Source organism: Parasteatoda tepidariorum, chromosome 10 (genome assembly GCF_043381705.1).
Source record: "Parasteatoda tepidariorum isolate YZ-2023 chromosome 10, CAS_Ptep_4.0, whole genome shotgun sequence".
Lineage (NCBI taxonomy): Eukaryota > Metazoa > Arthropoda > Arachnida > Araneae > Theridiidae > Parasteatoda > Parasteatoda tepidariorum.
Window position 1 is genome coordinate 24,144,236 of NC_092213.1, and position 7,229 is coordinate 24,151,464.

Below are 7,229 nucleotides of genomic sequence, written 5' to 3' on the forward strand. Positions count from 1 at the left end.
TTTTTAATAACATTATGAAAATGAATACTTCCTCTTGGATACGAGATAGTACAGGGTTATTCATAATTCCCTCCGGAGTTTCGAAGCGTTATAGTAAAAAAACGAAGACGAATATGGCAAAAAAGAACATATGATATTATTCCGAAAGTATTCAAGTTTTAATTTAAGCAGTTGCCGGTAGATGGCAGTAACATGTACCACTGAAGCCAGAAAAATGGCGTTTACAGGCGGAGGGAATTATGAATAACCTTGTATTAAGAATAAGAACTGGAGTGGAGGCAGGTATGGAGGCAATACCAGACCAGCCTTGCCGAGATGCTGTAGCTCTCTTTCGTCTTCGAACAGAACACGACTGGCTTGGGAGAACAGTTGTATCGCTTACGCATCCTGATTGTCGACTATGTGATTTTAAAGAACCTATGAAGTGAAAATATCTCCATCGCTATATGTCACTTTATGGTCTTGACTTCGAGACTGCTAAATATTGGCGTGCGAGAGAGCTTCTGGGGAAATGACTTCAGTCTTTCTTTTACTTTTTATGATTCCTTCGGATGCTTCTTCTTCTTCTTGTATGTGATTGTTTTTCCGGCCATTGGAAATAAAAAAAATTCAAAATAAAACTTTTAATTAAAACAAAGTCTTCTCTTATAAATGATGTCTATACAGGATGGGCGACGTTGAAGCGAGGGACGTACGTGCGCATTCTTATATTCCAGACATATAAACAAAAGTTTCATGAATCGTCATCGATTTAAGCTTAGCAAAGTTAAAAAGAGTTAAAACATTTTGAAATTTCGAGAGCTATAGTAACTATGTATGTATTTTAATTTTGCCCCCCTCCGAAATTGGAAGCCTGAGATACCCATGGTTTAAAGTCGCTACATGAGAGAATGTATAAATTCAGTAAATAGGTAGAAATTATAAATTTCTTAAATAGAATTAACTACATGTAAGGGTAAAAAGTTCTTGAAATGATAAAAGTTAGATTAAGATTACAACTTTAACCGGGATTGGTTACACAATTAAATCCAAAACGCTCGTCATTCCTGAAAATTAATTTGTTTCTGCTACTTATGCTTCTTGCCAATTAACAAGCCTGTTTGAAATCAAGCGAATTTTTAAGGTAGAGGGTGTGGTTCTTGTTTTTCAGTAGTACCATCTATGGACAAGAATACGACTTTAGCCACGCGGACGTCACAGCCCGTTTTACAGGAATGACCCAATCATACTCCATTTATTTATCCACAGATCGTAATTTTGACCTGAACCAGAGAACTTTTCATCTCCAATTCAGTACCGCCAAAGGTATTGATTTTCTAAGGGAACTTGGAGGACTTTGTGACCCTGAAAGACTTAACGAGCACCAATCACCATTTAATACACGGGGACTCTTCGGCCGGTGGAATTCGAACTTCCGTTCTCACGAACACGAGCCCAACGTTCTACCAACAAGACTATCTAGGCAGAAATTAATTGAAAAGCAGCCAATAAAAAATATAATTAAATCCTCCACGTTGAGATAGTTTAAAGAAATGCTTAAGATTATTTAATCCCAAAAATTCATTTAATCCAAGAATTTTTTTAAAAATATTCTTCTTTTGGGCAAAATTTCACATTAAATCTACACCTACTGTTAGATTCATTAAAATAACAAAAAATAATGATAATAAATTATGACGCCTGCTCAGACTATCAAAACTCAGATGCAATAATGGCCGATGGAGAGTAGATGATGGTTGCCTGGAATGTCTGGATGGTTACCATTAAAAAGTATTTACCAACTACACGCTACCAACCTTCTAAAGTGCAAGAAACTGATGGTCTGTTATAACTATTAAATGATTATGTTTTTGAAATTCGTTGAGATAATTGTTGATTTCTCAAGAATTAGAGAGTAGATGACGGTTGCCAGGAACTGTCCATATATAAGTATTTACTAAGGACACGCTACCTACCTAAAATACGAGAAACTGACTATCTATTATCATTATTAAACTATTATATTTTTATATTCGATCAAACAAAATTTTTTTTAAATTTATCAAGCAGCTTTGGAGATCATTAATCAAATTTGAAACTTTTTTGAATTTAAAATACTAGTGTAAGACAGGGCTGAGTGTAAGATGCATGAACTCATAACTTTATACGTGTTCAGAATAGGCAAAATGAAACGTTCGCAAACTTTTCCAGTGATGAGGCTTTTCTCGTAGGTATTTGTTGTATTTATTGAAATAAAAGACAAAATATCAATTACAATGCAAGGTCGTTTCTTTATTTATGCAAGCAGGATATAAGATCTCACCATTTTAAAATTTTTATTTTATTTCATTAATTTCCTATAGCAGCAAAGCATACATATAAATAAATAAATAAAAAAGTTAAGACAATTATTGCGGATCCATAAATTGTATTTTTATTATTTTGGCAATCCGGATTTGTTGCAAATTTTTTTTGGTGTCGATAAACTCAAATTTAATAAAACCGAGGAGGTTGATTTTCCCTACACATCGAATTAAGTTAACGAAATCGGTTGAATAGTTTCTGAGTGAATTTTTTGACTATTTGGGAAATTAAAGTAGTAGAAAATATTAAATAATTATAAAAAATTATTTTCTGCTTAAAAATATTTCTGGAGAACCGAATTATATAATTGCGTGTAAAAACTTTTTATTCACTTTAAAAGTTTTCGATTTAGGGCTATTTCGCAAAAAGTAGATTTAACTTTAAGGGATCCAAACATTCTACCAAACATTCGTTTACTAATATAGTTGCAAAGATATTTAAATTAATATATTTGATACCTTCTAAAAAGTACTATTATTGTGTAGCTATAATATTGATTCCGTAGAGGTAGGTTTTTAAAGGATCTTTGAAAGGAAAAAATACCAGAGAAAATTGCTTAATTGTAGTAAATTTTAATTATTATGTCTTCGAGTATCAGCAAATGATACCGAATGTAGTTAATCTTTGGTTTGATAGGAATTTTTAAGAACGTGTTTTGCTTAATCTAATAACGTAAAGCTACCGAGTGGAATAACAAATAATATTAAATTCAAAAATGGAATTACTTTAGCTTTGTTGAGTCGATATAGGTGTTTCAGTTTTGTGCAAACTTTTTTACTGGTGATCAATACTGATTGATAAATTATTCACTTTTTTTCCAACCCATACGAAGAACGGGTATTCAGCTAGTTTAAAATAAATTAATAATTTAATAATAAATTAAATATGATGCTGCATGTCATAAAATAATTAAAGCATATACTAATGTAAGCCGCATGAAGTTTTGGTATAATTTTATAATTAATTATATTACGAAACCTATCGATGTCTATTTGAACACTTACACACACCACCAAACACGTGATCATGAGTAAACCTAAAGCTAAAATTATCCTGCTACACCGGTTTCGACTGGTTTGATCATAAAAACTGCACAACTTATCATTTTAACTGATGATAAGGATCAAAAAGGAAGTTAATAAAAACTGAGAAACCGCAGTTTTGCTGTGAATCTTACTTCGGACAACTCATCAAACATCTCATGGTCAAATATGATCTTCATCGTGTATATTAAGCAGCGAGAAACTTCTCCTAAATCATCGAACCCATAACTCTTCTTCCTTAGACGAAGCGGTAAAAAATTTCGCAGGGACATCCACTCGTCGCACTAAAAACTCCAGTGATCTATATTCCGTGCCATTTGCATTAAGTCTTCTCGAATGCATCACAGAATGACATTGGTAAGACCTCCCGAACGCTTGCACAAAAAGCCACACAACGTGTTTTCGAGTCCTGGTTGCTGGTCACGCATTAACCCTTTGGAATCGCTTTATAAAATATATACCAGTGTCTGATGATATATACGGGGTGAAAAAGCTTAATAAAAGGTCGCGAATGATTGGCCGGTGTTATAACACTGTCAAGAGTCATTGTAGCAGTCAAGGGCGCGACACAGCTGGTCATTAAAGTCAATATTAGGGTTTTGAATTATTGCCAACTCTTTGAGCTGTCACACGAATCGGTCTTCAGAAAAAAAATGAAAGGACAAAGTAGACTGACTAGTTAAAGTCATCAAGTTTTTCTAATCGCAATAATCCGACATCAAGAAATGGAGAAAGGTTGAGCCATTTTGTTCTCTTCTCAGGATTACTAAATACACATCTCAATATTTCCAGATTAGGACATGCATTAAGTAATCTTGATGGATCAGAATTCGTTTCATCTAAAAAGCATATTTTTGGAAAGAAAATTTCCTTATTTTTATGCTGCAGATAAATGAAAAAAGAAGTATTATTTCATTTATCATCATCGATTAATGTTTAGTCACTGTAGTGGACTTAGGGTATTAAAATTTATGTTAATAGTGATCCAATTGTGTTGCTCGTATTTCGAGATCATCAAGACATGGTGTATAATTGAGCCATTTTATTTTCTTCTTAGGATTACTAAATACATGTCTCAATATTTCCAGATTAGGACAAGTTTTCAGTAATCCTGGTTGATCATGAATTGTTTCTACAAAAGGCATACTTATGGAGATAAATTTGGTTTATTTTTATATTGCAGACAAAGGCTGGAAGTAGGATTATTTCATAAATCATCGATTAATTTCTAGTCATTGTAGTAAACATTGAGAATTCATTTCAATAGTGATCCGCAGTTTTGCTGATAACAATCCGACATCAAGAAATGGAGAATGGTTGAGCCATTTTGTTCTCTTCTCAGGATTACTAAATACATATCTCAACCATTGCCAAATTAGGACATGTATTTAGTGATCCTGATTGATCCTAATTCATTTCCTCAAAAAAACATACTTATGGAAAGAAATGTTCTTTATTCTTATATTGCCGATAAGGGCGAAGAATAATATTATTCCATTTATCAGCATAGATTAATGCTTAGTCTCTGTTATGGAGTTGCAGCATTAAAAGAATTTATTTCAACAGTAATCCAGTTTTGCTGATCACAATCCGACATCAAGAAATGGAGAATGGTTGAGCCATTTTGTTCTCTTCTCAGGATTACTAAAAACATATCTCAACATTGACACATTAGGCCATGTATTTATTAATCCTGATTGATCCTAATTAATTTCTTCAAAAAGCATAGGTATGGAAAGAAAGTTTCTTTATTTTTATATTGCCGATAAAGTCGGTGAATATTATTATTCCATTTATCATCCGAGATTAATGCTTAGTCTCTGTAATGGACTTGTAGCATTAAAAGAATTCATTTCAAAAGTGATCCAGTTTTGTTGATCATAATCCGAGATCAGGAAACGGTGTATAGTTAAGCCAGTTTGTTCTCTTTTCAGTCTTACTAAATACATATCTCATTAATGCCAGATTAGGACAAGTATTTAGTAATCGTGATTGATTTTAATCAGTTTCTACTAAAAGCGTACTTTTTAAAGCAAATTTTTTTCTTCTTCTTATTGCAGATAAAAACTGAAATTAAAATTATTTCATTTATCACCATCGATTATTGCCTAGTCACTGTAGTAAAGTCACTGTAGTATTAAGAATTTCATTTCAATAGTGATCCAGTTTCGTTGATCATAATCCGAGATCAAGAAACGGTGTGGGACCACAAATGCTCTATTGGATTAAGGTCAGGGGAATTTGGGGGCCAAGACATGACTTGAAAGTCACTGGAATGTTCCTCGAACCAATCCATGATGATTCGACCCTTATGACATGGTGCATTATCCTGTTGGTAAACACCATCCCCCGCAAGAAAAACTGTTACCATGAATGGGTGAACCTGGTCTGCAACTATGTTCAAGTAGCTTACAGACGTCAGGGATTGATCTATGTGGATTATGGCTCCTAATGTGCCCCATGAAAACATTGTTCCTGGGAGAGAAACCATGAGAACCTGGGCGAGCCCATTGTTATAGATGGAGGGTGGTCGGCTCTTCGGTGTATATGGAGCCGTTTGCGGTAACTCTCTCCTATTTTGAGGGTCAAGAATCCAAGAAAAGAAGATACGTTTAGTTATATATGTTTATAAGATATGTTTATGCGTTTTTGTATCTCATGTCGTAGCTTGAAATATCGGCCGCACTAACTAATTAACATATTTCCGGTCGAAATCTAGAGCCATAAAGTTATTTTCTTTGGAGGTAAGAATGCGATCAGTAGATCAAAAGTTATCAATTGTATTCGGCTTTTCCTTTTGCACACCAAAAATATTTTCAGCTAATTCCCTTTAATAAAACCTGATGTCATTGAACTTGACTCATAGTTAAAACAGCCAAATTCTTTCCAAAAATAAGCAATTACGAATGACAGCATTTAAAAAAAAAATCACCACCAACTAAAACATTTCCTTTGATCACCATCGTATATCCTCCTCTCGAATTTAATAATCGTTATCATGATGCATAATTACACGATGCATTATCGGCATTTCGTGTCTAAAAAACCCCCATTACATCATCTTTAGAGATTTTCCTCTCATAATAAGATCATGAAATCAGTTACACGCGACACGAATGAAAAATAGTTTGCAATACGAGTTTTTTTTTCTTTTTTTTGTGAAGTTTTACTCCTTCGAACAAAAGCCAGTTTACTTCATACGATATTGAAAAAAACTGAAAACAACAAGTTTGATCTGTGGGAAAAACTTCTCACATCATTGTTCTTAGAGGGATTACCAGGTCTTTACATTTTTTTTTATTACTGTTAGTTTTATTAATTGATTTGTGTGCACGTGTGTGTAGAAACAGAGCAGAACAGAACTTATTTTTATTTTTAAATTTCAACTATACTCGTGGCAAATTTAACCTTCAGGCGCTGTTTATATAACTATTCGTAATTTTACACAGTAATAAAATATTTCGCATTAATGACGTTTGTAATCTAGTTAAAAGGACCCTCGGTGGCTGAAGGGATAGAGCGATCGCCTAACAACGATGTGACCCAGGATCGAATTGCTGAGGTGGCTAGTTGATACGAATTCCTCAACCGGCTCGAACAGACCACTGTGTTGACATAAAATATTCTCTGTGGTAGACAATTAAGGCATTAGAATCCTCTTGCCATAAGCCTAATCGTGAGAGGTTTTCGTGGTTTTCCTCTCCATGTAACGCAAATGAGGTTTAGTTCCATAAAAATGTAGACTACCAATTTTTTGTCCTCACTGACCAGGGGTTTAAAAAATGGATAATTTTCTGGAAGTTTGAGAAGTAAATCACAGACGGCTACGCAATAAAACAAATT